Genomic DNA, 20,503 nt, shown 5'->3' with positions numbered 1-20,503 from the left:
GGTGGGGTCGCTGTAGTTTTTTAGGATTGCCATAATGTTTTGCTTTTTAGAAACCTTGCTCTTTCCAAGGAAACAGGTGCACCTTGATGATCACCTCGCCAACGCAAAATAAGACGTGTCTGTTCTGATCTGTCTTTATTTCAATGGTAATGGTATCGATGTGGTGTTTTCTGACAGGAACGTAATGAGGTTTATCGTAGGTGATGGTGACAAACTTGTTGTTCCTTCCTTGGACAGGGACACAGCGTAACAGGGGAACAGAAAAGTCCCCCACAAATTCGTGTTCTACAATATCTGTGAACAGACACAAGAAATTAAAAGCCCTGTGATGTCTGCTGAGAAGGGGAATTTTTGGATGCTGTGCTACAGGCCCAAACCTAGAATGTTAGCTAGCTCCCCGCTGATAGAAATCATACAAGTAAAATCGGCGGATTTAAGACTAACTTTTCTACCCCTAGGGTCGTAGTTCATGACCACCTCAGGTGGTGTGGGATGACGAGCCACAGTACTGTTCATATGATCCAATAATTCGGGTATGGACGAGTAATAACCTTGTCGTAGGATAAAACTCCATGCCATATCTCCAAAGGTGATTTCAAAAGGGGTGTCTTCTTTGATAGTGTTCTGGCTGTGCGGGTATTGTATTTCCACAAACCTACCTCCCAGGCACTCCGGAGATCCTAGGGCTTAATTAGCAGTATTGTAAAGTTCAAGCTGGTGTTCTGAGGAAAAACTGCAGCGCTGGCATTCTGGGCAAAGTAATGTAAAACCTGCTGTCGCTCATTTTTCTCTCTCTCTGTTTTTGCAGGAGCAATCTTTTTGTTTGTTTGTTTGTTTTGTTCATGTCTAAATGTCACAGAGTTGAGAAGCTTCCACCCAGCTGTTAAACTTATCGCTCCCCCGAACCATTTCACCAGTAGCTGCTTTTTTCTCCCTTTTCCTTTATCCGCTAGAACTTTTTCAATCCTGTAAATCCTGTCTTGTTTGGGGTTTACTTTTTGTAATTCTTCAGGGTAAAAAGATCCAGTAACTGTCTCACCCTCGTAATCTTTTAATCAGTATACAGGTCTCTGGCTCCTGGTTAAGGCTTCATCCACTATAAATAGCTCATCAGTAAACGTCTGTTCATAACCTTTTTCAAAGGCTCCTGTTTCTTTTAAAACGTATTTGAACCAGTTTGTGTAAAGTGAAAGCATCCGATCTGAAAGCCAAGCTGTTACCTGTCTTCTATTTCAAGTTTTATTATGCTTTTTGGCCACTCGAAAAAGAGGATTCCCCCACCAAAGCTCCCAACTTCCCTGGGGATGTAATATATTTTCATTAACAGAGCTGTCTGTGGAGACAGGACTGTTCTTGGTACCGTCTTTTACTAACACAAATATGGAGGGGGATACAGTCATAGGGACACATTTAAATAAGTTTAATTAATTGCCTGGTTTAACACAACCTTCGACAGCCACCTGTAAAAATGGACGCCATGACCCCTACAACGAAGGACTCTGAGCTGGTTCATTCTTCTATTTTGTTCTTTTCTGGATTTTCCTCTTGAGAGCTGCATCTCAGACAGGAGCAAAAACAGCTGATGCACGACAGGGCTACCGATGTGTAAGTTCTCAAAGGCCTCTTGAAAGGCATCGTCAAGCTGTTGAGAGATTTTCAGACAAAAAACAGTGTAAGCAACCCCCTGCTTGTGCTTAGATTTATGAAATACCAAGTCGATTCCTAACCCCATTATACCCCCATGATTGACCATCGCTTCTTAATCATTCATTTACCTGAGCAACGTCTTTCCCGTTCACCTTGTCCACCAGTGACTCCCCCAAGCCATGATCATCTTCCAACTTTGGGGGGGGGTCATCACACTCATCGGGGTTCTTCACAAGGGTTTGGGGTTGGGTCCCGAGGTATCTATTAATGGTCGAGTCAAAGGGCCCTCCTCGGAACTGTAACTGCTATAGCGCTTTATCCATACAAGCCCAAAGGTCCTCGGGGCTAAAACAAAGTCTGAAGTTCTCCGGGGGGTGGTAAAGGAGTCCATGTCTCCTCTCAGCCTTTCCACAATTCATAAAACACATCTTCTTGGTAAGAGATGGCCTCCTCTGCCCAGCGCTGGGACTTATGAGGTGATGTGCTGCACTCTGACTGGCAGAGGGCATTGGAAGGAGTTCTTGGAGGGGTCACACGACCCTCTTCTGGGAGGTTCACCCCTTCCGAGAACCTACCCTGTTTTGGTCAACTCTCCTCTTGGGGCAGTCCTCTGCAGCTGAAACCCATCGCAATTGGTAAAGGGTGGTGAGAAGAGTTCCTAGAAGGGTCACATGAAGCACTTCCGGATGGGTCACCCCACCCCAGAATTCCCCCCAGTTGGTCAAATCTCCTCTTGGAGTGATCCCCAGTGGCTGAAACCCACCTGATCGGTAGATGGCGGCAGGAGGAGTTCTTAGAGGGTCACACAAAGACAGGTCACCTGCCCCGGAACTCCCCCTGATTGGTCAAGTCTTCTCTCGGGGCATTCCTATTGGGGCGAAACCCATCCTGATTGGTAGAGGAAAGTGGGAGGAGTTCTTAGAGGGGTCACATGACACATCTTGCTGCTGGGGTCAAGGGGTGGGGTTAACATTTGATTGATGGTAGGGCCCTTATACCACTGGAGCGCCTTGTTCTGTTTGTCTTCGTTCTGCTTCATTCGTCAAGCACTCCACTAGAATAGATGTCACTTAGGATTTCAGTTGCCACCAGCTGGACAGTGGGACTTGGGTCTTTCTCTAGGACCTGGAGAGCTGAAATTACAGAGGGCATCACGTTAGTGAACAGACTGTCAAATCACAGCTAAGCATGATCACAGAACCTTGAAGTACCTGAGCAGAATGATCCCATGGAAAAATGTGAAACTGGGCTCAGTCCTTCTATTGGGGTGGAAAATACATGAGAGATGAATAGGCCGCACTTTTCATATAGTCACCTGTGCCTGAACTAGCTCGAGACTTATTACTTCTGAATACCACACTACAGCAGCTCTCCAATACAAACAAAGCTTTAGGGTCCCCCATTGGGTCCCTTCCATGCTCCCAACTGTGGTGAGAACATGACTCTACCAGAAAGTCATCCACTCTGCTGCAAATGGAAGAAGGTCCATTGTTTCAATAGCTTCCACTTTTCAGTTATTTTCCAGCTCTATTCAGGAGCCACTGCCTGAGCTCAACTAAACCTGGAATTTAACACAGGCCAGGTCCAAGCTGGTTTGCACATGATAGAGGGCACCTACTGGAAGGAAAATTGCTGGTGGGAAATTTGGGGTAGCAGAAAGTGGCTACTTCTCACTTGGGGAGTCCACAGAGAGCCAATAAAGCCCAAAGTGTGGATAGCACTGGCTGGGGAGGGGGCATTGCCAGGACAACCAGGAGATGCACTGACTCATATCACACCTTCTGCAGCTTCCTCCTTCAGGGGAAATTAAGGTTGACTTTCTACAGGGCAAGAGTGAATTTGTCCTTTGATGTGTGGCTGATGCACTTTGCACCAGTGGTATCGGTTACTGCTGCTTGTGAGCTAAATTCCTTTTTAACAACTCACTAATGAGCAGGACTTGAGCTGTATTTATCACTTACACATCAGCAGATGTTTCAGGTCCAGCCATTTCATACGCCGAGTGTCTGTTTGTTCCAGGATGATGCCTAAATACACAATGTCAAATAAACAACAACAACACCACCACCACCACCTTCCCTTGTTGAGTGCAAAGTGATATTAGCAGCCCCTAGACAGGTCTTTGGGGTCTCCTACTGTGGGCCTAAGGGTGAGCTGTGGGCAAGAGGATGCTAGAGCAGTTTAGAGTCCACACTGAAGAGAATGAGAGAGACATTTTTTAAAAAGAATGTTTACATAAAACCCATTTGCTTGAAACAGTCTGTGCTCCTCTTGCCACTGCAGTCAGTTATTGGAGACATACTAAGATAGTGTCTTGGTCTAGTGGTCTGAGCAAAGGACTGAGGCCAGGAATAAGTGAGTTCTAAGCAGGGATCTCACAAGGTGACTGATAGGTGAGCCACAATGCCTGCCTGTCTCACATGGGTGTGCTAGGGAGAAGAGGGCACTGGGTCAAAGAGGAGGACCCTAATGCTTCCTTGACAAGGTGCTGTGGCCAGGAAGGTGAAACAGCAGGCGCTATGGGGAGGTGGGCTGCTTGCCTCCCAGTGATGAAGTCACAGTGAGGAGCACTGAACAGCACTGGGTAGGTCTGCACTTTGAGCTAGGGGTATCACTCCCAGTTCAATGGGACGGGCCCACACTAGCTCCGACAGTGCTGGCATTAGAATGTAGCTAAGGCAGCACAAGCAGTGGGAGGAGCAGACACTGTGAGAATGGACTTTGGGGGTTGGATGGGATCATACTTGGGGTGGTTAAACCTCCTGCTGCTCCTGCCATCGCAGCTACTCTCTATTTTTAGCACACAGGGCTAGTGCGGGTGTGTCTCATCAAGCTGGAAATTATACCCCCAACTCAAAGTGTCACCATGCCCTACGTGAGGGTGTCCCAGCCGCTGCTGCGAAATGACTGCACCGTGCTTCCCCTGCAACAATCCCGAAGCCCTTTATAGCAACTAATGAATTCCTCCGACCACCATCCTGGAGAGGTAGGGACATTAACATCTCCATCTATGGCTGGGAAGCTGAGGCACAGAGAGATTAATGGCAGCTCAGTGCTGCACAGTGGGAATTTTTTCTGACTCCCTCAATGGGAATATCAAAAGGGACACTGGGCATCATCTCTCACCAGCTAAGTTGGCGGCAACTGCCCGGATCTCCTCCCAGCTGTTACTGAAGTATGTGATGGTGGTTCTGTACAAGTTCTCCAGCAGCTCTGCATTCTCTTTGGCCTAGAGGAAATCAGGGACACATGAGCTCTCTCTGGCTAGAAGTGCCCTTTGACTGCCAGCACATGCTTTTATGAACCACAGGTAAATAAGGGAAAGAACAGGTGGCTGGGTAGAAGTGGGAAAAATGGGAATCTGGGGCAGATTTACATTTCCCATCACTCTCCCTCATATATCCCACCCTTACAGTTATTTACATTATCCATCAAACGTCCCCCCTCTACACCACCACAAGCCACTCCAGTCAATAATCTCATACGGTTCAACAGCTCACTCACAAGGTGTCTGCAAATGTCCACCTGGAGCTCTTCAGGCTTCAGCTCATCTGTGCCACCAAGGTGCTTATTGATCACATGTTGGAGTCTCTTCAGTCCCAAAAATGGGAAACAGAGGTGAAATGTAGCTCTGCATTCCTGAAAAGAGCGTCACACCATTGAATTGTTCCCTACCGAGTGCTATGTTCAATCAAAGGGAAATCATCTGTGTGACTGCTCATCTATTCCAGGACAAAAAGGGATTCATCTGGATGTAATTGGCAGAAACATGCAGGAATAGAGGGGAGAGGTTCCACTGAAACCTGGAGGTAGCATCAATGTCTTTTGGGAACAGATATACCGATGAAAGCTGCTTCACCAGGCACAGCTGTGGTCTCTCCTCTGTTCTGGGGAGGCAGGGGCCTGGGGTGCAGAGACAGACAGGAACAGAGACCTGTAGGGGTCAGACCCATGACCTATCCTGGATTCTGGTGAAGCAGCCATGGACCAACCTGGCTGGAACTGACTCAGCAGGAGGGCAATGAACTGAGGGGAGAATTTGGGCCTCCATAACAGGCAGGAATAGCAGAGCTCCCCTGGCATTGGGAGGAAGATTCCTTTGGCTTAGTAAATAAGTTACTGTTGGTCTTACCATTGAAACCTTGGGGCTTGGGTCTTGCAGATGCAGCAGAAGTGTGACCCAGCTCTTTCGAACCTGCTCAGCAAAATAGGCCTTCCATTTTTTCTTTGTTAACTGAGCCAAGATGCCAAATAGGACAAAGGCCATTGAGCGAAGAGCATCGTCCTCCTACAGCCAAGAAAGCCCCACAAGTTGGTAAGTAAGGAACAATCCCATCACGCACCTCATACAGCCGTCTCTTCTACGCTAAAGTAGAGTGATTCCAACTACAGCTAGTCGGAAAAACTTTAATTAACCAATTCTTTGTTCGAATTTGCTGATTCATGAAAATATTTTAGAGACAGTTCAATTTTGATGAAATTCCTCCGGAAGCCAGGCAGGGTCCTTAGAAACCTGCCTGGTGTCTTGCCAGTGCACCCATCCAGCTCCTTGGCAGCCAATCTAGCAGGCTGACTGGGATCATAGGCTTCCACGCCCCCAGCTTCGGGGGGAGGGATAGCTCAGTGGCTTGAGCATTGGCCTGCTAAACTCAGGGTTGTGAGTTCAATCCCTGAGGGGGCCATTTGGGGAACTGGGGTAAAAATCTGGGGGTTGGTCCTGCTTTGAGCAGGGGGTTGAACTAGATGACCTTCTAAGGTCCCTTCCAACCCTATGATTCTATGACCCTGGGAGTCCAGGCTTTCAAATTTGCAACTCCCTGGCACCTCTAGCTCCCAGAGTTTCCTGGGTTCCCAGGATAGTCTGAGTGCAGACTGCCCTGGGCTAAGGCTTCCAACAGAGCTAGGTTGAGAATAGTAATTCTGTTTCACAAGGAGTTTTGAAGTTTGGGGAGAGGGGTTCCCACAAATAGGAACAAACCCAAAATTTGAAATCTCAAAATTCTCTGCACTACAGAATTATCATTCCAACCCTCTCGCATAAAAATGGTATCGAGCAGGCACAACACTCTCTATTGCACTCTGTAACCCCCTTTTCATGGTTATCTAGCTACCTAATCTATTATTCAGACTTCCTTTGAGGTTCCCAGTGGCAATCAAGAAGAACAGAAGGGTGAGACTGTTGGAGCAGGGATGTCATCCCCATCCTCCTAATGTTCTCCTCCTCCGTAAAACACCTCCCTTCCCTGGGGCCTAAAATCTCTGCACTCTGACATGAGCAATGCCCAGGGAGTCCACATCACACATCGTAAATCGAGTCTAATCAAGATCGGTTGAACTGGATTTGGAGAGTTCTGTTCACATACATTGTCAAAGTAGGTCTGGATCTGTTGGGTGAGGTCTTTGAAGGAAGAACCAATGTCCTTCTCTTTCAGCTCCTTCAGGACTTTGGCCAGTGCTTTCATGCTCTCGCCAATCACTTCAGAACTGGAAGTGTCATTTAAGGCCTTGATCAGTATGTCCAGAAGAAACTTCTTGTGCTTTTTCACCTGTACAAATATATTACATTAAAGAACACTTATCGCTGATCACACTCATAATAAAAGTTTTCTTTAGCAGTTATGAAGCTGTGGGAATTTCATCAACCCTCTCTTCCCCCAGAGACCTATAGCTATATTTCAGACCAGGTGCTAGCTACAATGAGCCAAACTCGGTGCCATAATACACCTGTGTAATCCTATTATTAGATTTCTAGTTACTTAGATTCCGAGGCCAAAAGGGACCATTGTGATTATCGGTCTGACCTCCTGCATAACATAGAACTTCTCGAAATAGTCTCTGAACTAGAGTATCTCTTTTAGAAAAACATCCAATCTTGATTTTAAAATTGCTAGTGACCAAAAATCCACCACAACCTTTGGTAAATTGTTCCAATGGTTAATTAAAATTACCATTAAAAATGTCTTATTCCCAGTCTGAATTAATCTAGCTTCCTTTTTCCCCATTGAATCTTGTTATACCATTGTTTGCTAATGTGAAAAACCCATTATCAAAATTTATTCCCCATGTGAGTAGTTATAGACTGCCCTCAAGTCACTCCTTAACCTTCTCTTCGTAAAGCTAAATAGATTGAGCTCCTTGAGTCTATCACTAAAGGTATATTTTCCAATCCTTTGATAATTCTTGTGACTCTTCTCTGAATCCTCTCTAATTTATCAGCATCCTTCTTGAATTGTGGACACCTGATCTGGACACAGTATTCCAGCAGCGCTCACATGCGTGCCATATTCAGAGGGAAAATAACTTCTTTACTTTTCTTCAAGATTCCTCTGTTTATGCCTTCAGTGATCATTTCAGCCCATTTGGCCACAACTTCACATTGGGAGCTTACGTTCAACCGATTATCTGCCATGACTCAAGTGTTTTTTTCAGCGTCATTGCTTCCTGGTATAAAGTTTCCCATCCTGTAAGTATGGCCTGCATTTTTTGTTCCTAGATGTATACATTTACATATGGTCATATTAAAGTGCACATTGTTTGCTTATGCCCAGTTTACCAAAGGATCCAGCTTGCTCTGTATTGACTGCAAAGAGGTTACTAGGGTATGGGAGAGAGCAGAATTTGGCCTAGTGCATTGTGTGCAGCCTCTGTAAACTCTGAACAATTATTTCCCCTGGTTTCTCTACTTATGTTGCATCCTATTCAGTAATCTCTCATACCTTCACAGGCGCCCCATCGACTATATTTCCCAGGCCTCTTACAGCCATCTGATGGACAATGCTGTTTCTATCCTGTGACCTTTCTTCCAAGATGCTTAAGACAATCTTAAGCAACTTCTTCTCCCTCAGCATGGGATCACTCATTAGCTGAAATAAAATCAACATGTCCATTAGACCCAATATGATCATTAAGATTGGGAATAGAATTTGAGCAGACATGGAATACACGAAAAACAAGGAGTCCTCCTACAGCCACAATCTTGTAGATACAGATTAATATGGCTACCCCTCTGATACTTGGCACATAACAGGTAATTTTATTATTCCACACAAATGAGAAATGTCTTAAAAACATGGAGCCTTCCTTTTGGGCACTATAATAGGGATCCACTCACCTTTTGAGAGCCTCTTAGTGGCTAGGTCTGGTACCACAGTCCTTTTCTCACCCCTGGTACACCCTGCTAGCCGACCTCAGTGAGTCTTCTGTGGCTCAGGCCTCTGGCTAAGTCCCAAAGGCTAAATAAACCGCTTCTGGGCTAGTCAAGAACAGTCCCATTGCCCTCACTAGGGTCTCCAGCCCCAACTCTGGGTCCTTGAAATTCTGCCCTTTGTTCAACTCTCCGTAAGCATTGTCCCCTTCCTGGGGCTTATGCCACTGTAAGTGGTAGGGGAACCAGGGCCTGCCCATAACTCTGGCTTCCAAACCATGGACCCTGTAAACAGTAGCTAGGTACCGCTTGTTTTCAGTTCATTGTTGCTTCTTCCTACCGGCCACTTTTAGCTTCACCCTCACCTCAAGGTTCAAGTTCTTAAGGACTCTCTTCCTGCAAACCCAACTTAAGCAAATGCTGCCAGAATCAAACTCTGGCAATCCCCTGAATTTCTGCAGCCAGAGAGCAGCACCCTTTCTTGCCCCTCCAGTTCCTGGCAGGAACTGACCTGCTAAGGCCCTGCAGCATCTTTTAGCTGAGCTTGATGGGCTCTGATTGGCTGCTTTCATGAGGCCTCTATAGACAGCCCCAGATTTGTGGCTCTTTTCCTGGGGCAGGGGGCAGTAGGACCATGAGGCCTCTTGTAAGGAGCCTCAAAGCCCAGGAACAGCCCATCCCAGGTACAGATCGATTGTTTTTCTTAGAACCAGATGAGCCCCTAAGATAGTTACTTAGTGTCAGTGGGAAATATGATGCACATGTTAGAGGAGGGCTTTAGAAAGGGAGGATGGTCCAGCAGTTATCACACTAGCCTAGGACTTGGGAGACCCAGCTTCAATTTCCTGCTCCCTCAAAGACTTCCTGGGTGACCTTGGGCAAATCACTTAGCCCTTCTGCGCATCAGCTCCCTGCCTGTAAAATAGGAATAAAAGTGCTTCCCTACCTCCCAGGAGTGTTGTGGGGACACATACATACATTAATGAGTTTTGAGGTACTCAGATACTACAGTCATGAGAACCTACGATAGTTGTGAATGTATTTGTATGTTGCTTGTTTTATAGTATTAGGACACTAGGTTCATTCCGAAGATCTGCTGAGCGAAACCAAAATCAGGAGCCGTTGGTTAGTATCAGCACTAGGACTTGGCAGAAGAGGTCCAGTACTTCAAACTCTGTCTGTATCTCTCTCATCCAGCGCCTGTGGTTGAGTAGCTAGTATAGACAATGGCAGCAATACAAATATCAGAGAGAGAATGACTCCGAAAGGTAGAATGAAGCTCCTTGTCAGGTTTCCATATAAAGGGGGACCCAGTCTACTATCTAAAATGACAGTTACTCCTATGAACTGAACTGTACAACTCCCTAAAAGAAAGGCAAACAGACAATTGTCTAATGGTGAAACTGCTCTTTGGAGCCCTGTGTCTTACCTGGGCAAGGAAAGCTGTGCTGGTGAGTCGGAAGTTTTCCATTGGGGAATTCACCCAGGGGAGGAGGCGCTGTATGATCTCAGGTGTTACTAGTCCAGATCTTAGCAGAACACTGGAAGGCAAAAGAAACCGCGTATGGGGTCGATTGCACACTTCAAAAACTCAGCTGCTCTGAGCAGACAGCTCTGATATCTATGGGTGAGAGATGTGTGTTTCCACCCAGGGCGCCCCACACAAAGTTATAAACTGGAGGTTCCCTCTCAGCCACTCTATTTGCTACTGATTCCCAAGGATAAAATCATGCCTCCTAGATCTCTTACCTCACCAGCAGACACACTCCCTCATGGTGAGTCTGGGGGTTTTCAAGCAGAATCCATGCTTTCTGCTTCCCAAGCACTCTCACCAGTCTCTCATTCCCAACTTTGAAAAGCAGAGATTCTAACGCTTGGACAGAAAACCTGGGGAAAGAGAGGCACAGAACTGCAGCAATCAGTAGAAAGGTGCAGCCTGAACAGAGTCAGGAAGCCCAGGTTACTTGTCAGGTCTGCTGTTCATCGACAGTTCATCCATTGGCAATATCCTGGACACCAGTGTCCCTGGAAGGACTTGATGCCAGGAAGTAAGTTTCTGTCTCATACATCTCATATAACTAGTTTTGCTAGGGACAAAATTTTGCAGTCATTTTTCACTTTCTGCAAGGAGTAAGGGCACTAGCAGAGTACAAGGATATAAAAAAGATACATGATCAAGACCCAAAAACTGGGGGCATAGAATGTGGTGATCACTAGTGGATATTTTGGGGTCCTATAACCAGATATGATGTGACAGAGTGCTGAGGGTTTGCACTTGAGTCAGCACTCTGGTCACTATTAATATTAATTGAGTTCCTTACAGAAAGCCTAATTGAACAGAGGTGTAGCTGATTACGAGGTTAGATTGGGGCTAGTGAGTCACGGAACCAATCATTCCATTAACAGGGAAACTGTATAAAAGGACATGGGCAGGAGCCCTTTGAGGGGAACAGACAGAGAAAGAAACTTGGGTGACCAGATAGCCCGATATTTGGGGCTTTATCTTATACAGGTGCCTATGACTCCCAACCCCATGTCCTGATTTTTCACCCTTGCTGTTTGGTCACCCAAAGAGAAACAGAAAGACAAAAAGCTGGGAGAGCCTGACAAAGTGAGCTCTCTGAGTGGAAACAGCTTACCCCCCATTTTGGAGAAGAGTTTAGAAAGTTGAGATACAAGATAAAGGTGCTATGTGTTGATAGGGGGATTAAATAGACTTCACGTTGGTGTTTACAAGCAAGGAAGTCTCAACGTGGTCTGTGTTTGTAGAAAATGTGCAACACCCCTCTCTGTCACAGCTGGGGGCTCATCAGGGATTTCCCTGTTATCTATGCAAATAGAGAGCCTGCTGGAGAAGCCGGGGTAGAGATTTGGCTGTGTGGGTGATGGAGGGAACACACTGAAATGGGTGGTGAAACAGCAAAGAGATGTCTAGAACAGGGGTTCACAACCTTTCTGCTTCTGAGCCTCTCACCTCAACAAGCTATAAATACTCCATGGCCCACTCCCAGGCCTCTGCCCTGCTAGGAATCAGAGTTTGGGGCTCCTGGCTCTAGATTTTAACTCCACAGGGTGCAGGGGCTCGGGGCTTTAGTGCAGGTGCTGGGCCTCAGGGCTCCAGCCTGGCTGGGCTCAGAGCTTCAGCTTCTGCCTTAAGCCCCAGCTAGTCTACTGCCAGCCCTGCTTGGCAGACCCCCTAAAACCGGCCCGGTTGAGAACTGCTGGTGTAGAAGACCCCACAGACCTTCCAACAATCCCACTAGGCAGAAAAAACAGCCTTTGCTTGCCTGGTAGGTTTAACAGCAAAAGAGCCTTCAGGAATTTATACGGGAACAAGCCCAGGTCTGGCAACAACTCCTCCAAAGTCTGGCGAGTCCTGTGACAGGAAATGGAAACCAGGCACAGGAGATCAGACTCTGTAAAATGGGACCTGCGAACAACCCTGATCTGGTTTTGGTTACTCTTAAAGGAGCAGCGGTGAGACCTCACAAAGACAGAACAATGTGGGCCTTTCAACGGACACCCCATTTAACCGGGGAAGCACATATATGGCTCTTAGTGATTAGCGGGCAAGAGATTAGGACATGATTAAGGCAGCCATGCTGGACAAGGTGGGGCCTGTCCACGGAAAAGTACTGCCAGAAATGGAGAGTTGAAAGATGGATTGAGGGATTAGACCTCTGTGTATTTGCATAGAAATTGTAAGACTGGGCCACTCATTGGTAAGGCCAGATACTCAAACTGTGGGGGAGATCATGGACTGCATGATTCTGGAAGTTTCTTCAGAGTCACCCTGAGCATACTGTAGTATGGGTTACATGGCACCAGCCAGTTAATCTGGACCCCGCAGTTAAAGATACAGAGGTATTTGCAGAGGCTGACATTCCCAGAGTGAGTCAGTGGTTTAAGGGGCTAGATTTGAGAAGGAGCAGAGTGCCTTCAGCTGGGAAGGGCAGCAAGAAGAAGAGGAAAGAGCCTCAAGGAACTGTAGTGGGAGCTTGACCTACAGTGTGCTTCCGACATGGACGTGAAGGACAGCTAAAAAGAGACTGTCCTAAAATGGGCTGTGGGTTTGCACAGTTTTGTGGCTGGGACAAGACTCCCAGGCAGGGAAGAAAAAGGAAAGTACCTACCATATCGGTATGGGTAGGGAGGAGCCACCAAAGGGAATAATGGACACAGCTTCATCCTGTTTGCTGATCAGGCAGGAGTTAGTGAAACCCCACTGGATACTTCCCAGAGGTAGGATCAAAACTGAATATGTACATGGGGATAATAAATTCTGCCCAATGGCAGAGGTGACTCTGGAAATCAAGGGGAAGTTTAGGCAGAAACATGTAGGGGTAGTGGATGGATTGCCCCACTGCCTTCTCCTGGGCATGGACTGGGATCCCTTTCTAACAGGGACACCAAGGCATGTGTGGAGGCCCAGGAGGGTGGAAGTAAAACCTACAGGGCCAGGTAAAGAGGAAATATATGTAAAGGGGCTGGAGGAACCTAGACGCGAAAGTACAAGCCACAGAGAAGGTGAGGACGGAGAAGTCCCTGAGAGACAAGAGGGAGGAGAAAGAAAACAAAAGTCAAGAGTAAAGGTGACTTAAGATCATCCATTGGGGTCAAACAGTCATCAGAGCCCTTACCAGCAGGATCTCAGGAGCAGGCATCCCTAGAACACTTTGGAGGGACTCAGAGCAGTCTGTGTTCATGGAAGAGGCTGGGGCACAGCATACCACCCCGTCACATAGAGGTACCTAAAACTGGCCTGTGCATGGGCCAACAGCATGAGCAGAATAGACACTTGTGTCTGCAGCGCCAGCAATCACATAGCTAGGTACCCATCCATGGGAACAAATTCAAGTTTTGTGGACAAACCTTAGGCACCCATGCTTGAAAACCTGACTCACTGTGGCCACTGTATAAGATCAGCCTTACTGGGTCAGTCAAATGGTCCATCTAGTCCAGTATACTGTCTTCCAAGAGTGGTCAATGCCAGCTTCTTCAGAAGAAATGCACAGAACAGGGCAATCCTGAAGTGATCCAATCTCTGTTGTCCAATCTCAGCTTCTGGTGGTCAGAAGCCTAGGGACACCCAGAGCTTGGGGTTGCATCCCTGACCATCTTGCCTAATAGCCACTGACGGACCTGTCCTCCATGAACTTATCTAATTTTTTTTTTAACCCAGTTATACTTCTGGCCTTCACACCATCCCTTGGCAATGAGTTCCACAGGTTGACCATGTGTTGTGTGAAGTTGTACTTCCTTATGTTTATTTTATACCTGCTGCCCATCCGTGAACAGAGTTTAGATCCTGGTTTCCTAGGAAAAGTCAGAGACATTATAAAACCAGGAAGTCTGTAATCTGAGCGCCTTGTTGGCACGGAATAAAGAAACACAACAATAATAGAAACTGTTGTGAAATTGGTGGGAAATGTACATTAATGGGCTACCAGAGCTGAAGTCCACTGATGACGCAGGAATCTCTTACTGTTAACTGGTGAGGGGCACAGAGTGGGTGCTGAGGGGTCTGGTATGTACATTCTAGTTCACTAAAAGATTGCCATATGAGTCTCAAATAAAAGCTCATGTCACCAATATCATTGTGGAACACATCTACAGATGCTGTGTAAAGAGCCATGTCTGTACATTGAAAATTACATTCTTATGATCTGTGTCTAGGGACTAGTCACCAGGAAAGGTGAAAAAATGGTTTTCTTTCAGGCAAGAAATGTTTCTCCATCTGTTTGTTTACATGTAAATTAAGCATGTAGGGTTCACATTCAGTTCAGAAGGACTGTGAGAACTTCAAAGAAAGAAAAGTAACAGGAAGTAGATAGGGGGTGGGGACCCAATTTTGGGGTACACCTCAAAGGTTTGCTCTAGTATATTTGGGGGGCAAAGACGACACCCTGGCATCTTTCACTTAGGAAGTAGATGGACAGCGAGACGGACAGCGGGTCGCTATCAGGCTTGGTTGAGAATGTTGGGTGAGAAACATCTTTAGACAGGAGGTTAACCTGGTGGTTAAGTTTAGTCTCTAAGAGCATGTTATGATTTCATTATACATGTAACCATTTTTGGCTTGCATTCTTACTCACTGTCACTGGAATCTCTGTTCTTTGATCATCTCTGCTCTTGTTTGCACTATAAATACAGCTAAGTGCTGTGTGTTTTGCACTATAGAGTATAAGTAATAAAGTATAGAGTCTAAAGTAGAAGTAATAAACTGGTGTGTACTGTTCCATTGGGAACAGCAGGCCTGGTAATTCTGTGAGTGTTCAGTGGATAAAGGTCTGGACACTATACGGAATGGTCAGAAGACTCGGGGGTTGGTGTGTCCCTATCACTAACCTGTACAAAGAGACGGGGGTCTGAGGAGGCCTGGATGGCAGTGCTTGTTTTGCCAGAGCCTGGTCATTTTAGTGAACTAACCCACAGCAGACACAGACAAGATTTCTTCACTCTAAGGGCACTCTATGAGGTAAAGTGCCTCATAACCTTGGGAACTCCTGGGGAGTGTCACACAACTCTATTGGAATTCTCTTTGTTTCTCTCCCTTCCTTCTAATTACCGGCAAGGGTTGTCCTCAGTATGTTGTTGGTCTTTTCGGAATAGCCTCTGGCTGCTTCTCACTGGCAAAGGCATCTTTTGTCCTAAGGTTCGGCTGACCTGCTGCAGGAGAATAGGAAACAGCTCTGGGAGCAGCTCCCGCACAGCTTCGCTTGACTGCAGTGCTGACACCACCTCAGAGATGGCACATGTTGCCTGAAAGGAGAGCATGGTAAAAAATGAGATCTCCTCCCAGCACCATCACACCCTCTCTCCCCTTCTGATATCTGCTGTACTGAATTTTCACTTCTGCCAGTAACTTGAATGACTGCAAGCAACTCCCTTAACTCGTGGCTCAGTTTCCCACATCTATAAAAATGTGTTTGACCTACCAAGGCATATTGTGAGTCCTAAGGAATATTTGCAAAGCACTGTGAGAAACCTGGTTCAAAGACTTTCTAATTGCCAGATGTTAAGTAAATCAGCCATGTACTCTAAAACTGCTGTATTTGTTCCGCAGACAGCAGAGCTGGACTCAGGGAAACTGTACATCAGAGGAGAAGTGCCCACACAGCAATATTCTTCCACACTTCTAGCTTCCTATCAGCAGGATTGTCACAGGACAGAGGAAAGCCTGAAAGGCGTGTCTGTCATCTAACTTACTGAGAGAGGTTCAGCAGCTGCCAAATGCCTGTCAGTATCAGTCTCTGAGGTGACGCTTCCTTCTTGGCTTGTTGAAGTCTTTATTTTGTCCATTAGGACCTGTAGGACTCAGTGGCAAGCAAGGGGTCTCCCCCCAGAGATCTCCACAGCTCAGTGGTGTCACTGCAATTTAATAGAAGTTACATGTGACCCCTGGACACTTTTGTGGCTCAGACTGAATGCGTCCTATTTAAGTAAAGACCAAATTTTCTCCTTGCCTATGATGAGAAAGTTAGGAGCACTGTCCTCCTCTAACGCGCCTCTTGTTTAAATATTGAGTTTCCAGTTACAGAACTAGGTTAAGTGACCTAGTCTTACTGCAGCCTAACCATTAATACTAGACTTCCGAAGCACAGGACACAGAGCGCCAACCTCAGTTCCTGTTTTCCTACTTCCCAGGAAACATGGACTCATGAGCATGTGGCTCCCAAAGATCCAGGGTTTGGAAGGCAAGTTGATGAAAGAAAAGCCACATTCCTACTAACTGGACATACAATTACGAGAACGAATATTCATGGCCATCCTAGGTCCCCTTCACAAAGGGTGTTCCTACCCTCTGTTTGCCAGAAGCTGGGACTGGGCAAGAAGGGATGGATCATTTGACATTTACCTGCTCTGTTCATTCCCTCTGGGGCATGTGGCACTGGCCACTGTTGGAAGACAGGATACTGGGCTAGATGGATCTTTGGTCTGACCCACTATGGCCGTTCGTATCGTCTTAGATTCCAGCACTGATAACTGAGTTATCAGTTAGGAATCTTTAAATGAAATGATGGATCTGCTTCCAGTCCAGTTTTAAGTCCCAAGGATGGCAACTCTATTCTAGCAGCCAAACCCTCACTGATACCAAGCGGCAGTCTGATGACAATATTGGCCCTATTCTTTGTAATCAGCCAGGGATTGGACTTGAAGCTGTCATGCTACCAGGAAATCAACAGCCACTGCTAATTTCCCAAGTGAGGTCAATTCAGGTGTCTAGAGAGCCAGGCCGGTTCCAGGCACCAGCCCAGCAAGCAGCTGCTTGGGGCAGCCAATGGTGAGGGGCGGCATGTCTGGGTCTTCGGCGGCAATTTGGCGGCTGGTCCCTCACTCCTTCTCAGAGCGAAGGACCAGCCGCTGATTTGCCGCCGAAGACTGAAGCGGCGGTGGTAGAGCTGCAGATCGTGATCGCAGCTTTTTTTTTTTTTTTTTCCTTTTTTGCTGCTTGGGGCAGCAAAAGCCCTCTAGCAGGGCTGGCTCCAGAAGTAGATGTTTCCAACAATACACTCCAGTTATACCAGTAAAGTTAGGTCTTTAGGATGTCAAAGCAGTTATGAATTAATGGAAACAGAATGACACTTAATTTCTCTCCACACCCCACCTTAACATGCTCTTGGACCTTCCTGGAGAAAGACCCAGGCTATTAACTATCAGGAATTATCCCAAAATGTCTGCTGCTTAAATAAAGCCCTACATCTCCCAGTAAAGCTGTGGGATCCATGTTTTACCAAGATGAATGCAATAGGTAGTGGTATATACCTGTCCATCGGCAGACGTTTTCTTAGGAGGCTGGAGAGCACTGCCTCTAGGTGATGGTGAGCTAGAATAGACACTGCCTCCAGCAGGAATTGCCTCAAGCTGCCCTCCTGGATAGTAGGCACGTGGCTATATATTATATTCAGGATAGCTGGCACCTGGAAGGAACAAAACCAGAAAGAAACGTCCCTTTTTCTTTCTCTCCATTCATTCTGCAGAATCAAAACCTTTATTTAGCCATTTGCTGCTTTTTTAGAAATTCCTCAAGAAACAAATGTTCAAATATGTCCGTGTAACTTTAACCCACAACAATTGCCCACACTTGGCTGTAAAATTAACACTGACACACACATACAGCGAAACCCCACTATAACACGATGATCGGGTCCAAAAATGGGATTGCGCTAAATGCGGGTCGTGGTATAGCGGGGTCTACCATTTCAAGCTGGTCGATTTCTCTTGGGCAGAAAACTACTTTCATTTGCGAACTGCCCACAGCAGTAACTGAAAGGGTGGAGCTCCAGCAGCGGGGGCTCTCAGCCATGCAGGGAGAGAGGGAAACACTTGGGGAGAGCAGGGGAGACGTGCAACGGGCAGAGGAAGAGCGAGGAGCAGCCGGGGAGAGAGTGGCTCTTCTCACCAAAAGGGTGAGCGGGGGCAGGTGGGAAGAGGCAGTGGGGAAGGCACATTCCATTTTTTGCTTTCCGCCCCCCCCTGGGGGCGCTCCAGCCACTCTCCCTTCACAAAGCCTCTCTCTCTGTTTTTTTTTTTTAAAACTCTTTTGCTCTTCCACGGCACTCCTGCCGCTTTATTTATTTATTTATTTTGCGCTTCTGCGGCACTGCAGCCACTTTTTTTTTTTTTTGGCCTGGGGTGGCCGGAGCCACTTTACAATTGCGTTATAGCCAAATTCGCTTTATTGCGGGGCGCATTATAGCGGGATCAGGGGCAGCTCTAGCCATTTCGCCACCCCAAGCATGGTGGCACGCAGCGGGGGGCGCTCTGCCGGTTGCCAGTCCTGCAGCTCCAGTGGACTTCCCGCAGACGTGCCTGCGGAGGGTCCGCTGGTCCCGTGGCTCCGGTGGACCTCCCACAGGCGACCGGCAGAGCGCCCCCCGCGGCGTGCCGCTTCAAGCACGCGCTTTGCATGCTGAGGCCTGGGGCCGCCCCTGAGCGGGATTTCCCTGTACATACCAGGTAATTTAATGTGATGGTGCCCAGCTAGGCATTAAATAAACCAGCTGCCATGCACAAAAGAAGGCTTTGCTTGCCCAGATTTTGCAGCTGTGATTTGAGCAGCCAAATCCGACCATTTGCCTCAAAAGATGCACAGATCATAAACAACCACAAGCACAAAATATGCAAGTGCTTTAAACACAGTGTGCAAATGCCTGGGACTATGAACAGGTGATGACCTCTCATATTCATGCCTAGCCCTTAACATCTTCAAAACACTGTGCAAACGTGGCAGTTCTGCTACGAGGGTTCCCTGTCCTGAGGCCTTTCACCAGCCTTGATAGAAGATTTTTGGAGTGCTCCTTTCATCTAGCCCTAACGCACTGGGCTCCAGAATAAGGCATATAAATAGTGGATCCCAAAGACACTATAGTTTTCTCCCTCCCACCTTCTATTCTTAAAGGGTACGTCTACACACCAAAAAAATCCCACAGCAGTGAGTTTCAGAGCTCAGGTCAACCTGGGCCTGAGGGGCTTGCACTATGTGGCTAAAAGTGTAGCTGTTCCTGCTCGGGCTGGAGCCCAGGCTCTGAAACCTGGCAAGAGGGTGGGTCTCAGAGCCCAGGCTCCAGACTCACTGGGAATGACTACAGGGCTATTTTTATCCAGGTAGCCCTTAGCCATAGGCCTCCTAAGAAGTGGATGCCTCCAAGTGCCGGTCATTCTGTCTTCTTGTCTTTTCCCCAGAGTCTGTTTTTTCAAGCCTTTCTTGGCTGAATACTGTGGCAACAAGCCAGACAAATAAATAACCAACCATCTTCCTTTTCCCTTCGATTTTCTCTGTCTATTGCTATTGATTCTGCCATTGCCTATTTTTGGGTGGTAACAGAGATGGAATCGACTCTACGTCCGAGGGGGAGAAACAGCAAGATTTTTGTTCATTACACATGAGGGCAAAGATCTAAAAGCCTAGAGTTTAGGCAGAAAACCTCTCCAGTTTCCCATTTTACCTGGCCCAGCATGGCATCTCCACACTCCTTTAGGATGATCTTTATCCACAGTCCAGCTGCCATGGCACAGGTGGGGCTGGCAGACAGCATACCTTCCACTGTGGCCTCAATAAAGTCTGTGGCCTGTTCTGGGGAAAAGTACTCACTAACAACCTGGGAACAAATCAAAAACAGGAGAGACTGCAATGATGTTTGGCTCCAGCACTTGTAAAAATGGAGGCCTAATCTCTCTATGGAAAAAGATCTATGCATCCGCAAATTGCATCCGATGAAGTGGGTATTCACCCACAAAAGCTCATGCTCCAATACATCTGTTAGTCTATAAGGTGCCACAGGACTCTTTGCTGCTTTTACAGTTCCAGACTAACACGGCTACCCTCTGATTAATTAACAATTTGTTAATTAGCCTATGTCCAGCTAGCCATTTGGGATTAAAATTCTCTCCATGGTCTATATACTACATTTTTGTATTCTACACTAATGAGATCAGGTTCGAGGCAAAGCCTCTGTTGCACAGTTAGCACAACATTGTACTGGATATTCAGGAGATAAGTTTCCAGTTTGTATATACACTGCATCTTTTTACAACATATAAAATGAAGTCAAGAGAGGCATGCTCACAAATATAGGCTAAGGCAAACCCACAAGGTGACAGAATGAAGACTGGATGGGTTCTCAGCTTGATGTTCCACTAACAGAGTTTTTTCTCATGGATAGCGGGATAGGTACATGTGTGCACATCTGCATGCGCATTTTCATGCAC

General features: G+C 46.8%; 1 protein-coding gene across 3 annotated transcripts in view; it reads right to left on the bottom strand.

The window, feature by feature from the left end:
• LOC120391388 (maestro heat-like repeat-containing protein family member 2A) overlaps positions 1-20,503 on the bottom strand; it is a 257,457-nt gene that overhangs the window by 196,573 nt on the left and 40,381 nt on the right. The gene's annotated exons all lie outside the window — the stretch shown is intronic.

The sequence above is a fragment of the Mauremys reevesii genome, linkage group 25, assembly GCF_016161935.1.
Source record: "Mauremys reevesii isolate NIE-2019 linkage group 25, ASM1616193v1, whole genome shotgun sequence".
NCBI classification, from domain to species: domain Eukaryota; kingdom Metazoa; phylum Chordata; order Testudines; family Geoemydidae; genus Mauremys; species Mauremys reevesii.
Note: the sequence above shows the minus strand (reverse complement) of the source record. Positions and strands in the feature narration are given on the sequence as shown.